The sequence below is a fragment of the Eurosta solidaginis genome, chromosome 1 (genome assembly GCF_040869045.1).
Source record: "Eurosta solidaginis isolate ZX-2024a chromosome 1, ASM4086904v1, whole genome shotgun sequence".
NCBI lineage: Eukaryota > Metazoa > Arthropoda > Insecta > Diptera > Tephritidae > Eurosta > Eurosta solidaginis.
In genome coordinates this window covers 319,504,633-319,523,247 of record NC_090319.1, presented here as the reverse complement: position 1 = coordinate 319,523,247, position 18,615 = coordinate 319,504,633, and the positions used below count along the sequence as shown (strand labels likewise).

The 18,615-nt window shown below is 40.7% G+C and overlaps 1 protein-coding gene across 1 annotated transcript in view; it reads left to right on the top strand.

Annotated features, from left to right (window-relative positions):
- Positions 1-18,615, top strand: part of LOC137237705 (uncharacterized) — a 31,951-nt gene that overhangs the window by 10,168 nt on the left and 3,168 nt on the right. The gene's annotated exons all lie outside the window — the stretch shown is intronic.

Sequence of the window (18,615 nt, the reverse complement as noted above, 5' to 3'; positions counted from 1 at the left end):
CAACCTGTGCGACGAGCAAACGAGTCACAACGCGTTTAACTGGAGCAAATTCATGGCGCTCGATCAAATGGCGCGTTTTTTACTTGCGAAGCGAAAGCATCTCTGTCTAAATTGCTTGGGCGCAAACCACTCCTCAAGCAACTGTCCATCCTCCAAAAGATGTCAATACTGTAAGGTCAGTCACCACACACTGTTGCATCGTCACCTACCAACAAACGAAGTGACGAATCCATCTGCAACTACCCTTCACATTCACAACTTTAATAGCGACGTTATTCTGGCCACAGCTTTAGTTCAGCTGAACAACTTGCACTATACTACTGTAACTGCGCGAGCACTGCTTGATTCAGCCTCTCAGCTAAATTTCCTGACAGAGCACATGGCTCAAATACTCAAGCTTCCCCGCACCAAAGCAAATCTGGAAATAAGTGGAATTGGTACTGTTTGTACAAGGGCGCACAACATCGTAACATTTAAATTTGAATCATTGCATTCTGGTTTTTCTGCAATATTAGAGGCCATGGTCTTGCCATCTATTTCGTCAAACCAGCCACAACAGCGCTTTAATATTAACACATGGGAGATTCCCAAAAATATCAATCTTGCGGACCCCCAATTTAATAATCCTGAACCCATTGACATTCTTATTGGAGCTGGCGTGTTTTATGACATGCTCTCTGTTGGCCAAATAAAACTAAGTAATCAGATGCCGACGCTACAGAAAACGCAGCTGGGTTGGATTGTAGCTGGATCCATAACACATTCATCGTCGTCCGCACCTTCAAAGGCGTCATCATCGTCAGCCATGTCATTATGCATGCCAGTGACAGTCACATCATCTTCGTTAACAGGTTCATCGTCGTTAGTTTCACCGTCTCCATCAAATACAACAAGCTCTACCTCGTTTATTGTTCCTACGCAACCTGCATTAGACGCTCTCTTAGAAAGGTTTTGGAAATTGGAAGACAAATATAATAATAAATTAACAACGCCCACCATCGAGGAGCAAGAGTGCGAAAACTACTACACGAAAACAACAACACGATATCTCGACACGAACAAATTGATTGTGCGTCTTCCTTTTTCCATGAGCCCTAGTAATTTAGGGCCATCTTATGACATCGCTCATCGTCGATTTCTGTCGGTGGAAAAACGAATGTTGACAAATAGTCCGTTTTAGGTTGAATATAAGAAATTCATGCAAGAGTACATCGATTTAGGGCATATGGTCGCGGTCTCATCCAACGATGCGGCAATTAAGGTAGGTACGTACATCCCTCACCACTGCGTTAGCAAAGAAGACAGTTCAACTACAAGGTTGCGTGTAGTGTTCGACGCCTCTTGCCGTACAGCAAACGGAGTCGCTCTCAATCAAATTCTGCGAGTAGGCCCAACAATACAAGACAGTATATTTACAATTCTGCTTCGCTTCCGCACACATCGTTATGTTTTTATGGCCGACATTACTAAAATGTATCGGCAAATTATTGTTGATGAAAGAGATGCGAAGTGGCAATGCATACTATGGCGAAACTCTTCGACTGAACCAGTAACCACCTATCAGCTGAAAACGGTAACATACGGGACCAGCTGTGCTCCCTTTTTGGCCGTGAGATGTCTCCAACAATTGGCCTTTGACAATATGTCAACCCACAAAATTGGAGCGGCTGTAACGCTTCGGGACTTTTATGTAGACAATCTGATGACAGGAGGTGCCACCATCGAAGAAGTCAAAACTGTAAAGCGAGAAATCATCGATTTACTTGCGAAGGGTGGATTTCCTCTTCGAAAATTTGCAGCAAATCATCAGAGCATTATCGACGACATACTAGACACCGACAAGGAGCCAGTAATAGAAGTTGATAATATAGACTACATTAAAACCTTAAGATTAAGGTGGTCGCCCACGACTGATTGCTTCTTTTTCTCATATACACCTCATAAGCGCGCTTCGAAGGCCAGTAAGCGCACGATACTATCGCAAATAGCCAGCTTCTTCGACCCACTGGGCCTCATAAACCCCATCATCGTCCCTTGTAAAATCATGATGCAAGATTTGTGGAAATTGCGTCTAACTTGGGACGAAAGTGTACCTTTGACCGTCCAAACACAATGGGAAGATATATGTAATCAACTCACCTTCATCGAAAAAATACATGTACCAAGGTTCGTATCCTTTGATTCTAATACTGTTTTACATGCCTTTGCAGATGCGAGCATCAAGGCCTACGGGGCTTGTATCTATGCTGTATCTAACGCTTATGGATCCACACAATCATCCCTAATAGCTGCCAAGTCAAGAGTGGCGCCCACCAAGGAGACAACCTTGCCAAAATTAGAGTTATGTGCGGCGCTCCTTTTAGCAGAACAACTGGAATCATTGGTAACCACTCTCAATGTAACCGCATGCAACGTTTACTGCTGGTCTGATTCCACCATAGTTCTATGGTGGCTACAGGGTGAACCATCGCGTTGGGCTACATTTGTAGCTAATAGGGTAGCCAAGATCCAGCAGCTCACTTCAAATTATACGTGGCGTCATGTATCCTCTTCCGAAAATCCCGCTGACTTGGTTTCGCGAGGGGTCACAGTGAACAATCTTATAAACACTCAGTTTTGGTTTCACGGACCTAAATTTATTCAACTACAAGAACAGCAGTGGCCATTTAGTCCACTGAAGGCTATCATCAACATGCCAGAACAACGAAAGCAACATCACACACTTGTAGTAACTCCAGCTGAAGATATCATCGCTGATCACAAGTTCGTTAATAATTATTTCAAGCTTCTTCGAGTATTCGCTTACGTAAAACGGTTCATCAACAAACTTCGAAAAATTCCAGTTGGGTCTGGCCCAATCACTACACCAGAACTGGAAGGTGCCTTAATGTCAATTCTTCGCTACATGCAGCATCGTTCTTTTCCTAACGAATACAAAGCGCTGCAGAAAGGGAGCATAAGTCCGCGTTCTAGTTTAAAGCAACTTTCACCATTTCTACACAACCATATAATTCGTGTTGGGGGGAGAATTTCCAATTCGTCGCTTTCATTCAATTCTAAGCACCCCATTGTACTACCAAAGTCACATCCATTCACTCGCACCATCGTCGAACACCTTCATCGTCGTAATTTACATGCTGGGTGCCAAACGTTACTCAGCATTATAAGAGAAAATTACTGGATCATAAACGCTCGGAGCGTAATAAGGTGCGTAGTACACCACTGCATTTTATGCTACCGCAATAAGCCAAATCTTCAGGAACAAGTAATGGGAGCACTTCCACGAGAGCGAGTTGAACAATCATATCCATTTGCAATAACAGGGATTGATTATTGCGGCCCATTCCTCATCACACAGCAAATACGAGGTAAAGCTCCCGTTAAGGTATACATCGCTGTGTTAATATGTTTTACAACAAAGGCAGTGCACATGGAGCTAGTTCCTAACTTGACAACCATGGCATTCATAGCTGCTTTAAAACGCTTTATCGCCCGTCGTGGCAAATGCCATACTATTTTTTCCGATAATGCCACAAACTTCGTAGGGGCGAATCTTGAACTTAGCGAAATGCTGGCATAGCTCAAATCGCAACAGCACATCAATACAGTTGAGGACTTCATGGTTTGCTATGATCAACAGTAGGCCTCTCACGCCATTGTCAACTGGCCCAGATGATCTTCGTGCCTTAACTCCTGCACATTTCTTGGTTGGTCGAAGTCTTACCGCTGTCCCAGAGCCATCATTATTACAAATTAATATGGGCAAACTAAAAAGGTATCAAGTTGTTCAGGCCTTACAGCAACAATTTTGGAGGCGATGGCAAGCTGAATATTTAAAGGAGCTGCAAGTGCGAACGAAATGGCAAACAGTGCGAACCACCTTAAGAAAAAATGATTTGGTTCTAATTAAGGATGAGAACACCCCACCATTATAATGGCCATTGGGGCGCGTCATCGATACCATTGCAGGTGATGACGGAATGGTAAGAGTCGTTGTAATAAAGACTGCAGATGGAACTCACAAGCGAGCTATTTCCAAGATTTGTAAGCTGCCAATTGAACCCCCATCAGAACAGGACTAATCTATTGAAAGCAATACTTTCAAGGGGGGGAGGATGTTCGAGCGCAAGGTTTTTCGCAATAAAACAATATAATTTGCCAAATGGTATAATCGCTACAATTTTCACACTTTAATGTCGTCGCTATTGTCACACCCATTTTCATCGTTGGTCGACCATCTACACCATCACCCACAAATTCTCGCATATTCGTTATCATCTCGCACTCGCTCTCTTGGAATGGAGTTCCAATTGCACTCTTTCATCGCCACCGTCAAATGCACCCACAGCACCCTCTTGCGCGTGACATCCACCTCGCCTCCACATAAAAAATAAAAATCATGCCATTTGGGCCCAACAACAATCACTTACATTTACTAATAATGTCCCGCTAGGTCAACTTGAAAGTTATAGCTGGCTACGTTTCTACATATGTACATGCATACGTACATACACACAAGTGTACAAACAACTAATTTCTTCTTCCTACTCACATTCTTTACCTTTTGTAACAATTACAGTCCAACTCTTGATATGATCACACGTATATAACCGCGGTTTTAAGTAATAAACATTTTCAATATTGCAAATGAAAGGTCGTTCTTTTCATTTCATCGAAGGGCATTAAAAAAGGCTTTTGTGCCCCACCAACATATATAAATAAATTAGCGGTACCCGACAGATGATGTTCTGGATCACACTGGTCCACATTTTGGTAGATATCTCGAAAACGCCTGCACATATACAACTAAGGGCCACTCCCTTTTAAAACCCTCATTAATACCTTTAATTTGATACCCATATCGTACAAACGCATTCTAGAGTCACCCCTGGTCCACGTTTATGGCGATATCTCGAAAAGGCGTCCACATATAGAACTAAGGCCCTCTCCTTTTTAAAATACTCATTAACACCTTTCATTTGATACCCATATCGTACGAAAAAATTCTAGAGTCACCCCTGGCCCACCTTTATGGCGATATTTCGAAAAGGCGTCCACACATAGAACTAAGGCCCACTCCTTTTTAAAATACTCATTAACACCTTTCATTTGATACCCATATCGTACAAACAAATTCTAGAGTCGCCCCTGGTCCACCTTTTCGGCGATATTTGGAAAAGGCGTCCACCTATAGAACTAAGGCCCACGCACTTTTAAAATACTCATTAACACCTTTCATTTGATACCCATATTGTACAAACGCATTCTAGAGTCACCCCTGGTCCACTTTTATAACGATATTCCGAAAAGGCGTCCACCTATAGAACTAAAGCCCACTCCCTTTTAAAACACTTATTAACACCTTTCGTTTGATACTCATATAGTACAAACAAATTCTAGAGTCACCCCTGGTCCACCTTTATAGCGATATTTCGAAAAGGCGTCCACCTATAGAACTAAGGCCCACTCTTTTTTAAAATACCCATTAACACCTTTCATTTGATACCCATATCGTAAAAACAAATTCTAGAGTCGCCCCTGGTCCACCTTTATGGCGATATTTCGAAAAGGCGTCCACCTATAGAACTAAGGCCCACGCCCTTTTAAAATAATCATTAACACCTTTCATTTGATACCCATATTGTACAAACGCATTCTAGAGTCACCCCTGGTCCACTTTTATAACGATATTCCGAAAAGGCGTCCACCTATAGAATTAAAGCCCACTTCCTTTTAAAACACTTAATAACACCTTTCGTTTGATACCCATATAGTACAAACAAATTCTAGAGTCACCCCTGGTCCACCTTTATGGCGATATTTCGAAAAGGCGTCCACCTATAGAACTAAGGCCCACGTCCTTTTAAGATACTCATTAACACCTTTCATTTGATACCCATATCGTACAAACAAATTCTATAGTCGCCCCTGGTCCACCTTTATGGCGATATTTCGAAAAGGCGTCCACCTATAGAACTAAGGCCCACGTCCTTTTAAGATACTCATTAACACCTTTCATTTGATACCCATATCGTACAAACAAATTCTAGAGTCACCCCTGGCCCACGTTTATGGCGATATCTCGAAAAGGCATCCACCTATAGAACTAAGGCCTACGCCCTTTTAAAATACTCATTAACACCTTTCATTTGATACCCATATCGTACAAACAAATTCTAGATTCACCCCTGGTCCACGTTTATGGCGATATATCGAAAAGGCATCCACCTATAGAACTAAGACCCACGCCCTTTTAAAATACTCATTAACACCTTTCACTTGATACCCATATTGTACAAACGCATTCTAGAGTCACCCCTGGTCCACTTTTATAACGATATTCCGAAAAGGCGTCCACCTATAGAACTAAGGCCCACTCCCTTATAAAATACTCATTAACACCTTTCATTTGATACCCATATAGTACAAACAAATTCTAGAGTCACCCCTGGTCCACCTTTATGGCGATATTTCGAAAAGGCGTCCACCTATAGAACTAAGGCCCACGTCCTTTTAAGATACTCATTAACACCTTTCACTTGATACCCATATTGTACAAACGCATTTTAGAGTCACCCCTGGTCCACTTTTATAACGATATTCCGAAAAGGCGTCCACCTATAGAACTAAGGCCCACTCCCTTTTAAAACACTTATTAACACCTTTCGTTTGATACCCATATCGTACAAACAAATTCTAGAGTCACCCCTGGTCCATCTTTATGGCGATATCTCGAAACGGCGTCCATCTATAGAACTAAGGCCCATTCCCTTTTAAAATAGTCATTACCACCTTTCATTTGATACCCATATCGTACAAAATAAATTCTAGAGTCACCCTTGGTCCACCTTTATGGCGATATCTCGAAAATGCGTCCACCTATAGAACTTAGGCCCACTCCCTTTCAAAATTATCATTAACACATTTCATTTGATACCCATATCGTACAAACAAATTCTAGAGTCAGGCCTGGTCCACCTTTATGGCGGTATCCCTAAATGGCGTCCATCTATAGAACTATGGCCCACTTCCTCTTAAAATACTCTTTAATACCTTCCATTTGATACACATGTCATACAAACACATTCCAGGGTTACCCTAGGTTCTTTTTACAACATGGTGATTTTCCCTTACTTTGTCTCCACAGCTCTCAACTGAGTATGTAATGTTCGGTTACACCCGAACTTAGCCTTCCTTACATGTTTTGATATACTTTTTATTTAAAATAAAATGAAATTTAAGTTGTGGGTCTGCTAGCTTGACGTTAACCTAGCAGACCCACACTTTTTTGCGAATATCTCGAAAACGAAATGAAAACCTAAATTATCTTTTGTGGCCCTAAAAAGCATCTAAATAGCTCCTGATTTTGATATACTTTTTATTAAAAAAAAAAAATGAAATTTAAATTGTGGGTCTGCTAGCTTGACGTTAACCTAGCAGACCCACACCTTTTTGCGAATATCTCGAAAACGAAATGAAAACCTAAATTATATTTTGTGGCCCTAAAAGCACCTCAGTAGCTCCTAATTTTGATATATTTTTTATTTAAAATAAAATGAAATTTAAGTTGTGGGTCTGCTAGCTTGACGTTAACCTAGCAGACCCACACTTTATTGCGAATATGTCGAAAACTAAAAGAAAACCTAAATTATCTTTTGTGGCCCTAAAAAGCACCTAAATAGCTCTTAATTTTGGTATATTTTTTATTTAAAATAAAATGAAATTTAAATTGTGGGTATGCTAGATTGACGTTAACCTAGCAGACCCACACTTTTTTGCGAATATTTCGGTAACTAAATGAAAACCTAAATTATCTTTTGTGGCCCTAAAAAGCACCTAAATAGCTCCTAATTTTGGTATATTTTTTATTTAAAATAAAATGAAATTTAAGTTGTGGGTCTGCTAGCTTGACGTTAACCTAGCAGACCCACACCTTTTTGCGAATATCTCGAAAACGAAATGAAAACCTAAATTATATTTTGTGGCCGTAAAAAGCGCCTAAATAGCTCCTAATTTTGATATATTTTTTATTTAAAATAAAATGAAATTTAAGTTGTGGGTCTGCTAGCTTGACGTTAACCTAGCAGACCCACACTTTTGCGAATATCTCGAAAACGAAATGAAAACCTAAATTATCTTTTGTGGCCCTAAAAAGCACCTAAATAGCTCCTAATTTTGATATATTTTTTATTTAAAATAAAATGAAATTTAAATTGTGGGTATGCTAGATTGACGTTAACCTAGCAGACCCACACTTTTTTGCGAATATCTCGGTAACTAAATGAAAACCTAAATTATCTTTTGTGGCCCTAAAAAGCACCTAAATAGCTCCTAATTTTGGTATATTTTTTATTTAAAATAAAATGAAATTTAAGTTGTGGGTCTGCTAGCTTGACGTTAACCTAGCAGACCCACACCTTTTTGCGAATATCTCGAAAACGAAATGAAAACCTAAATTATATTTTGTGGCCCTAAAAAGCGCCTAAATAGCTCCTAATTTTGATATATTTTTTATTTAAAATAAAATGAAATTTAAATTGTGGGTATGCTAGATTGACGTTAACCTAGCAGACCCACACTTTTTTGCGAATATCTCGGTAACTAAATGAAAACCTAAATTATCTTTTGTGGCCCTAAAAAGCACCTAAATAGCTCCTAATTTTGGTATATTTTTTATTTAAAATAAAATGAAATTTAAGTTGTGGGTCTGCTAGCTTGACGTTAACCTAGCAGACCCACACCTTTTTGCGAATATCTCGAAAACGAAATGAAAACCTAAATTATATTTTGTGGCCGTAAAAAGCGCCTAAATAGCTCCTAATTTTGATATATTTTTTATTTAAAATAAAATGAAATTTAAGTTGTGGGTCTGCTAGCTTGACGTTAACCTAGCAGACCCACACTTTTGCGAATATCTCGAAAACGAAATGAAAACCTAAATTATCTTTTGTGTCCCTAAAAAGCACCTAAATAGCTCCTAATTTTGATATATTTTTTATTTAAAATAAAATGAAATTTAAATTGTGGGTATGCTAGATTGACGTTAACCTAGCAGACCCACACTTTTTGCGAATATCTCGAAAACGAAATGAAAACCTAAATTATCTTTTGTGGCCCTAAAAAGCACCTAAATAGCTCCTAATTTTGGTATATTTTTTATTTAAAATAAAATGAAATTTAAGTTGTGGGTCTGCTAGCTTGACGTTAACCTAGCAGACCCACACCTTTTTGCGAATATCTCGAAAACGAAATGAAAACCTAAATTATCTTTTGTGGCCCTAAAAAGCACCTAAATAGCTCCTAATTTTGGTATATTTTTTATTTAAAATAAAATGAAATTTAAGTTGTGGGTCTGCTAGCTTGACGTTAACCTAGCAGACCCACACCTTTTTGCGAATATCTCGAAAACGAAATGAAAACCTAAATTATATTTTGTGGCCGTAAAAAGCGCCTAAATAGCTCCTAATTTTGATATATTTTTTATTTAAAATAAAATGAAATTTAAGTTGTGGGTCTGCTAGCTTGACGTTAACCTAGCAGACCCACACTTTTGCGAATATCTCGAAAACGAAATGAAAACCTAAATTATCTTTTGTGGCCCTAAAAAGCACCTAAATAGCTCCTAATTTTGATATATTTTTTATTTAAAATAAAATGAAATTTAAATTGTGGGTATGCTAGATTGACGTTAACCTAGCAGACCCACACTTTTTTGCGAATATCTCGGTAACTAAATGAAAACCTAAATTATCTTTTGTGGCCCTAAAAAGCACCTAAATAGCTCCTAATTTTGGTATATTTTTTATTTAAAATAAAATGAAATTTAAGTTGTGGGTCTGCTAGCTTGACGTTAACCTAGCAGACCCACACCTTTTTGCGAATATCTCGAAAACGAAATGAAAACCTAAATTATATTTTGTGGCCGTAAAAAGCGCCTAAATAGCTCCTAATTTTGATATATTTTTTATTTAAAATAAAATGAAATTTAAGTTGTGGGTCTGCTAGCTTGACGTTAACCTAGCAGACCCACACTTTTGCGAATATCTCGAAAACGAAATGAAAACCTAAATTATCTTTTGTGTCCCTAAAAAGCACCTAAATAGCTCCTAATTTTGATATATTTTTTATTTAAAATAAAATGAAATTTAAATTGTGGGTATGCTAGATTGACGTTAACCTAGCAGACCCACACTTTTTTGCGAATATCTCGGTAACTAAATGAAAACCTAAATTATCTTTTGTGGCCCTAAAAAGCACCTAAATAGCTCCTAATTTTGGTATATTTTTTATTTAAAATAAAATGAAATTTAAGTTGTGGGTCTGCTAGCTTGACGTTAACCTAGCAGACCCACACCTTTTTGCGAATATCTCGAAAACGAAATGAAAACCTAAATTATATTTTGTGGCCCTAAAAAGCGCCTAAATAGCTCCTAATGTTGATATATTTTTTATTTAAAATAAAATGAAATTTAAGTTGTGGGTCTGCTAGCTTGACGTTAACCTAGCAGACCCACACTTTTGCGAATATCTCGAAAACGAAATGAAAACCTAAATTATCTTTTGTGGCCCTAAAAAGCACCTAAATAGCTCCTAATTTTGGTATATTTTTTATTTAAAATAAAATGAAATTTAAGTTGTGGGTCTGCTAGCTTGACGTTAACCTAGCAGACCCACACTTTATTTCGAATATGTCGAAAACTAAATGAAAACCTAAATTATCTTTTGTGGCCCTAAAAAGCACCTAAATAGCTCCTAATTTTGATATATTTTTTATTTAAAATAAAATGAAATTTAAGTTGTGGGTCTGCTAGCTTGACGTTAACCTAGCAGACCCACACTTTTTTGCGAATATCTCGGTAACTAAATGAAAACCTAAATTATCTTTTGTGGCCCTGAAAAGCACCTAAATAGCTCCAAATTTTGGTATATTTTTTATTTAAAATAAAATGAAATTTAAGTTGTGGATCTGCTAGCTTGACGTTAACCTAGCAGACCCACACTTTATTTCGAATATGTCGAAAACTAAATGAAAACCTAAATTATCTTTTGTGGCCCTAAAAAGCACCTAAATAGCTCCTAATTTTGATATATTTTTTATTTAAAATGAAATGAAATTTAAGTTGTGGGTCTGCTAGCTTGACGTTAACCTAGCAGACCCACACCTTTTTGCGAATATCTCGAAAACAAAATGAAAACCTAAATTATCTTTTGTGGCCCTAAAAAGCACCTAAATAGCTCCAAATTTTGATATATTTTTTATTTAAAATGAAATGAAATTTAAGTTGTGGGTCTGCTAGCTTGACGTTAACCTAGCAGACCCACACCTTTTTGCGAATATCTCGAAAACAAAATGAAAACCTAAATTATCTTTTGTGGCCCTAAAAAGCACCTAAATAGCTCCTAATTTTGATATATTTTTTATTTAAAATAAAATGAAATTTAAGTTGTGGGTCTGCTAGCTTGACGTTAACCTAGCAGACCCACACTTTATTGCGAATATGTCGAAAACTAAATGAAAACCTAAATTATCTTTTGTGGCCCTAAAAAGCACCTAAATATCTCCTAATTTTGATATATTTTTTATTTAAAATAAAATGAAATTTAAATTGTGGGTCTGCTAGCTTGACGTTAACCTAGCAGACCCACACTTTTTTGCGAATATCTCGGTAACTAAATGAAAACCTAAATTATCTTTTGTGGCCCTAAAAAGCACCTAAATAGCTCCTAATTTTGGTATATTTTTTATTTAAAATAAAATGAAGTTTAAGTTGTGGGTCTGCTAGCTTGACGTTAACCTAGCAGACCCACACCTTTTTGCGAATATCTCGAAAACAAAATGAAAACCTAAATTATATTTTGTGGCCCTAAAAAGCGCCTAAATAGCTCCTAATTTTGATCTATTTTTTATTTAAAATAAAATGAAATTTAAGTTGTGGGTCTGCTAGCTTGACGTTAACCTAGCAGACCCACACTTTTGCGAATATCTCGAAAACGAAATGAAAACCTAAATTATCAGATCCACACTTTTTTGCGAATACCTCGAAAACTAAATGAAAACATAAATTATCTTTTGTGGCCCTAAAAAGCACCTAAATAGCTCCTAATTTTGATATATTTTTTATTTAAATAAAATGAAATTTAAGTTGTGGGTCTGCTAGCTTGACGTTAACATAGCAGAGCCCACACTTTATTGCGAATATGTCGAAAACTAAATGAAAACCTAAATTATCTTTTGTGGCCCTAAAAAGCACCTAAATAGCTCCTAATTTTGATATATTTTTTATTTAAAATAAAATGAAATTTAAATTGTGGGTCTGCTAGCTTGACGTTAACCTAGCAGACCCACACTTTTTTGCGAATATCTCGGTAACTAAATGAAAACCTAAATTATCTTTTGTGGCCCTAAAAAGCACCTAAATAGCTCCTAATTTTGGTATATTTTTTATTTAAAATAAAATGAAATTTAAGTTGTGGGTCTGCTAGTTTGACGTTAACCTAGCAGACCGACACTTTTTTGCGAATATCTCGGTAACTAAATGAAAACCTAAATTATCTTTTGTGGCCCTAAAAAGCACCTAAATAGCTCCTAATTTTGGTATATTTTTTATTTAAAATAAAATGAAATTTAAGTTGTGGGTCTGCTAGTTTGGCGTTAACCTAGCAGAACCCACACTTTATTGCGAATATGTCGAAAACTAAAGAAAACCTAAATTATCTTTTGTGGCCCTAAAAAGCACCTAAATAGCTCCTAATTTTTATATAGTTTTTATTTAAAATAAAATGAAATTTAAGTTGTGGGTCTGCTAGCTTGACGTTAACCTAGCAGACCCACACTTTTTTGCGAATATCTCGAAAACCAAATGAGCACCTAAATTATCTTTTGTGGCCCTAAATAGCACCTAAAATGCACCTAATTCTCAAAGAACTTAAACTTATTTTTGAGCATTTGGGTCTGCCAGCTTTACGCACGTTAATAAAATCGTCAAATCTCTTGCTAGCAGTACTTGGGGAAAAGACAAAGAAACGCTCATTACCACATACCAAGCAATTGGCCAGCCGATTGCATGCTACGCGTCCCCTATATGGTCGCCAAGCCTTAAAACTATTCACTGGAAGAATCTACAGGCCTGCCAAAATACTGCCTTCAGAACCGCCACGTCGCCCTGTTATGTCCCCAGAACACCACCTACATAATGAGGCGAGAATACTCCACATTAGGGAGAGAAATTAAATGCTAACCAAACAGTTCTGTTGAATACCCAGAAACCTGGGTATCCCAGCAGACATCTGATTGATGAGCCATCTCTTTAATTGTAATGTGGAACCAACGCCTCTAACACCCCTCTCATTATGGTGTACCCCTGTTGAAACTGCAATTTGCTTGGACTCCTGTTAGAGGATATTGATGACAATTTGTGGTCGGTCGCACCTATTGGATGGGGCGAAGCACTGCTACAACAACAACAACAGCAGATCCAGAAGACGATGTTCTGCTTTTGTCCAGCTGCACCAGCTGCACAAATTTTAATAAGTTTTTACCTCTAACTCTCCCCCTCTCCCCTTTTTTATCCTTTTATTCACTCCACTCTCTTCTTCTCTTTCTACCTCTGCACCTTTTCCATTCCTTCTTTTCTTTCTAGCTCCCTCTCCTTCCTCCCCGCTCCATCTATCCCACTCTCTCTATCTCTTTCTCAGTGTCTTCCTCCTTCCTAAGTTTTTTATCTCTAGCTCTTTATTCTTCTTCATCCCTTTTTCCCACGCCTAGTCCCAGTCCCGGTTCTGGCCTCCAACCCGCATTCCTACCTCCACCACCCATAAGGGTTGTATGTATTTTTGAAAGCTGTTTGAAACAAAAACAAAAAAATGTGCATAAAAAAATTAATTGGTGGACCACCCTTACCATTTTGGGGTATGGAAAATATATAAGATCCGATTCTCAGACCTACTCAATATGCTCACAAAATTTCATGAGAATCGGACGAGCCGTTTCGAAGGAGTTCAATCACTAGCACTTTGACAGTTTTTCAGTCAATGGCATTGGCATGTGATGCATCTTTAATAAAAAAGATTCATTTTTAATATCGGTTAGAGCCCTTTGCAAATAAGGGTTTTTGTTGTTGCTGTCGAAGGCTTTGGGGAGTGTTATCGATATGATGGTTCTTTGCCGGATACAGATCCGCCACATTAAACCTTCAGGCCATCCCTCCCTCCACACCCCAAGTACCATGAGGAGTTTGCGGTCTCCAGAGCCTCGTCTGTTAGTGAAACAGGATTCGCCGCGGATAGGTGAGGTTTACAATTGGGTTTAGAGAAGCTGTATATTGCGCTGGCAACCTGAAGGGTTGCGCTACACAGCCCCTTGAATCTGGTTAGTCGCCTCTTTCGACAGGCATACCTACCGCGGGTATATTCTGACCCCCTAACCCGCTGGGGGAATGTGGTGGACCCCCAACTCGCAGGACAGTGGTCATGGAAGCAGGACGGTGGACATGGAAGTCGTAATCCGCTAAGGAGTGTGTAACAACTCACCTGCCGAAGCAACTAGCCCTTAAATTGGATGGCGCTTAATTTATATACCTATACATTACCGCTAAAGTATATGATTTATAATACAATTTCGATTGAATTATAAATTTTGAAACTTTAGTGTGTAGGAGGGTACAATGGTGTGCACAGAAGTGTTTGGCGTAAGTCTGCATGGAGCCGCCATTGGTACAGATCTTGATGGTAGTAGCAAATAATGGAATAAGACCTTGGAGGACTGAAGTGCAGAAGGGTCTCGTGTGAACAGTGGTTGATCCCAAAACTCGACGTCCACGTAACTTTTATAAATCTTTTGTGGCTCCTTGCTGTTCACGCCCAAGGGCGTCCCATAGTCTACGTCTAAGCGCCCCCCACTACCTGCCAGCAGCCCCGCTGCTCAGCAAGCCACAACAAGTACCCGCTGCTGCTCGCGCCCCACGGCGCCAACAACTCAAACAGCTGCTACCACTCATAACTACAATCTTCGTAGTAGAGTCGGAAGCAATGCTGAGCAACAGCCCCTGCCCCCGTATTCTCCCCCCTCTTTTCCGGCAGCAATCGTGTAGGTCAGGGAAACAGACTCTTAGTCCCTACCTCCGTTTGCACCGTTTGCCAGCACAGAATATATATGTTTGCGACATCCGCCCAATGCAGCTCCTGCCTTGGGTGGTGCCACTTCCCTAGATGTTCTGGTCTCCGCGACGGCAACCCCCCGACGGGTTTCATCGCGCCATGTTGCCAGGTCGCAAACCCAAATCATCCGGGTACCCCAATGCTTGCCCAAGGACGCCCAGTCCTAGGGCCACAACAGCAATTGCGTCCTGGCTTTCCCCAACCCAGGCGTAGTCACCCGTCACTTACCCCCAGAGTGGCGACGTCTCCCCTTATGCACTTCAGAATTCTGCAGTTAAACTGTAATGGACTAACTGGGAAGATTACGGAGATAGTCGATTTCATGAAGCGGCACAACATCCGCATTGCTGCGATTCAAGAGACTAAACTCACAGCAAGATCTGCATTGCAGACCTGCTCTGGGTATAACGTCCACAGGAAAGACCGCGAGAGCGGAAATGGAGGCGGTCTCGCGTTTATCATACACCACTCTGTGCAATATTATATATTTGATCCTGGCATCGACCGCAGGGACAATGTCTTAGAACGTCAAGGCCTATCTGTCCGGTCAGGCGATGCAAACCTAGAAATCATCAACATCTACATCCCTCCTGCCACCTGTTGCCCAGTGGATACTGCCCTAATATCAGGGCCTTACTCACTGGCAACAATCCCATTATCTTAGGCGATTTCAATGCCCATCATGATCTATGGCATTCAAACTTGCGGGCGGACAGTAGGGGTGAGATGTTGGCGGATCAAATAGAAGAAACGACGTTCTGCACAATAAACGGAGACGCCCCCACACGTATGGTAGGAAGCTGTCACAGCTCGCCAGATATCTCAATCGTGACCGCAGAACTCGTAAACTGCGTCAACTGGCAGCCGATGGTAACATTGGCATCCGACCACCTGCCCATACTTATTTCGCTTGAGCGTAACGCCGACTTCATCGTCACTGAAAAACGCACTTTCATAAGCTTCAAAAAAGGAAAGTGGGAAGAATATAAATCCTTTACAGACAGCCGCCTAGCTGCCCTCCCTATCTCGACTGATGCCCGCCAAGGGGAGCGTGCCTTCCGTAAGGTCATTAAATCCGCCTCGGCACATTTCATTCCCGCCGGTAGAATTCCCGAAATCCGGCCCCACTTCCCGGCGGAGCCCGCAAACTTAGCGAGAGAACGTGACCTTATAAGACAGCTTGATCCAGGCGACCCCCAAATAAGGGATATAAACCAACGCATCAGATTGCTTGTAGATGAACACAAGCATGCGAAATGGGAGGAGCACCTAAGAGGTTGTAACCTCTCTACCGGTGTGGGTAAACTGTGGTCCACCGTAAAGTCCCTATCGAATCCGACTAAGCACAAAGACAAAGTTTCCATCGCCTTTGGCGACAAAGTGCTGTCGGACGCGAAAAAATGCGCGAGCGCTTTCTGCCGACAATATATAATGCATCCTACGGTCGACAAAGATAGACTGAGAGCCAATAGACGCGCACATAACCACAAATTCAGCGCGTCACCAATCACCATCACCGCTAAAGAGGTTGAGGACGCCATTGGTCGTGCTAAACCATCCAAAGCAGTGGGCCCAGACGGCATAGCCATGCCGATGCTTAAAAACCTAGGGAAAGAGGGGTTCAAATATTTGGCGCATGTCTTCAATCTGTCTCATTCCACCTTTGTCATACCTGAGAAATGGAAAATGGCCAAGGTGGTCCCGCTACTAAAGCCTGGGAAACCAGCTAACATAGGTGAGTCGTATCGTCCGATATCTCTCCTATCGCCAGTGGCAAAGACGCTTGAAGCCATTTTGCTCCCTTATTTCCAAGCAAATTTGCAGCTAGCCCCTCATCAGCATGTCTTCAGAAAACTCCATAGCACTACCACCGCGCTAAATGCCATTAGCACCCAGATAAATTGCGGTTTAAATCAATACCCCCACCATAGAACAGAACTCGTAGCGCTAGACCTATCAAAAGCTTTTGATACGGTCAACCATGGCTCGTTACTGCAGGACCTGGAAAGGTATACCCTTCCCCCATGTCTTAAAAGGTGGACCGCAAATTATCTGGGTGGTCGGCAGGCATCGGTGCAATTTAGAAACGAAACATCAAAACCAAGGAGAATTAAACAGGGGGTGCCACAGGGTGGTGTCCTATCCCCACTTTTGTTTAATTTCTACATATCTAAGCTACCTTCACCACCGGAAGGAGTCACAATCGTTTCCTACGCCGATGACTGCACAATAATGGCCACAGGCCCAGGCCCAAAGATCGATGCGCTATGCAATAAAATAAACGGCTACCTCCCTGATCTCTCCAGTTTTTTCGCCTCGCGAAACCTGGCATTATCACCGACTAAATCTTCCGCGACCTTATTTACAACATGGACGCCCCAAATGTCGACCATTTTGAACATCCACGTCGATGGCACTACGCTACCGACTGTCCTACACCCCAAAATCTTGGGTGTGACGTTTGATCAGGATCTACATTTTGGTGAGCACGCAGCCGCAATTGTTCCGAGAATTCAGAGCCGTAACAAAATCCTCAAATCCCTCGCTGGCAGTACTTGGGGAAAAGATAAAGAAACGCTCATGACTACACACAAAGCAATTAGCCAGCCGATTACGTGCTACGCGTCACCCATATGGTCGCCAAGCCTAAAAATCACCCACTGGAAGAAACTACAGGCCTGCCAAAATACTGCTGTCAGAATCGCCACGGGCTGTCTTCTTATGTCCCCAGAACACCATCTGCATAATGAGGCGAGAATACTCCCCATCAGGGAGAGAAATGAGATGCTGACCAAACAGTTCCTGTTGAATACCCAGAAACCTGGGCATCCCAACAGACATCTGATTGATGAACCAGCACCGCCTAGGGGCTTAAGGAGTCTTCTCCGTAAGCATTTTGAGGAAATACGGCACCTGAGAACCCAGCCGTATGAAGTGAAAAAACACAAGCAGGTCCTTGGTGAACTCCATAAACAGGCGTCGGACCTTTAAGCCGGGAATTGCCCGGTGAATCCAGTACTTAACGAAAATTATCCAAAACTTGCGGAAGAGGACCGCATACTCGCCAGGGAAACGCGTGTCACTCTTGCTCACCTTCGTTCTGGATACTGTAACAGGTTAAACTCTTACCTATCCAGAATCAACCCCGACATACAAAATGTATGCCCCGCTTGCAATGTGTCCCCACATGACACCAACCATCTCTTCAATTGTAATGTGGAACCAACGCCCCTTTCCTTATGGTCCACCCCTGTTGAAACGGCAAGTTTCCTTGGACTCCCGTTAGAGGATATTGATGACAATTTGTGATCGGTCGCGGCTATTAGGTGGGGCGAGCATTGCTACAACAACAACAACAACGAGTTCGGTCGGTCCTACGTTCAGGGCGAAAGGCGATGTAAATTAAGGTAACGATATAGACTACCAATTGGAAAAAGCTAATGTCTCAGACATTCAAAA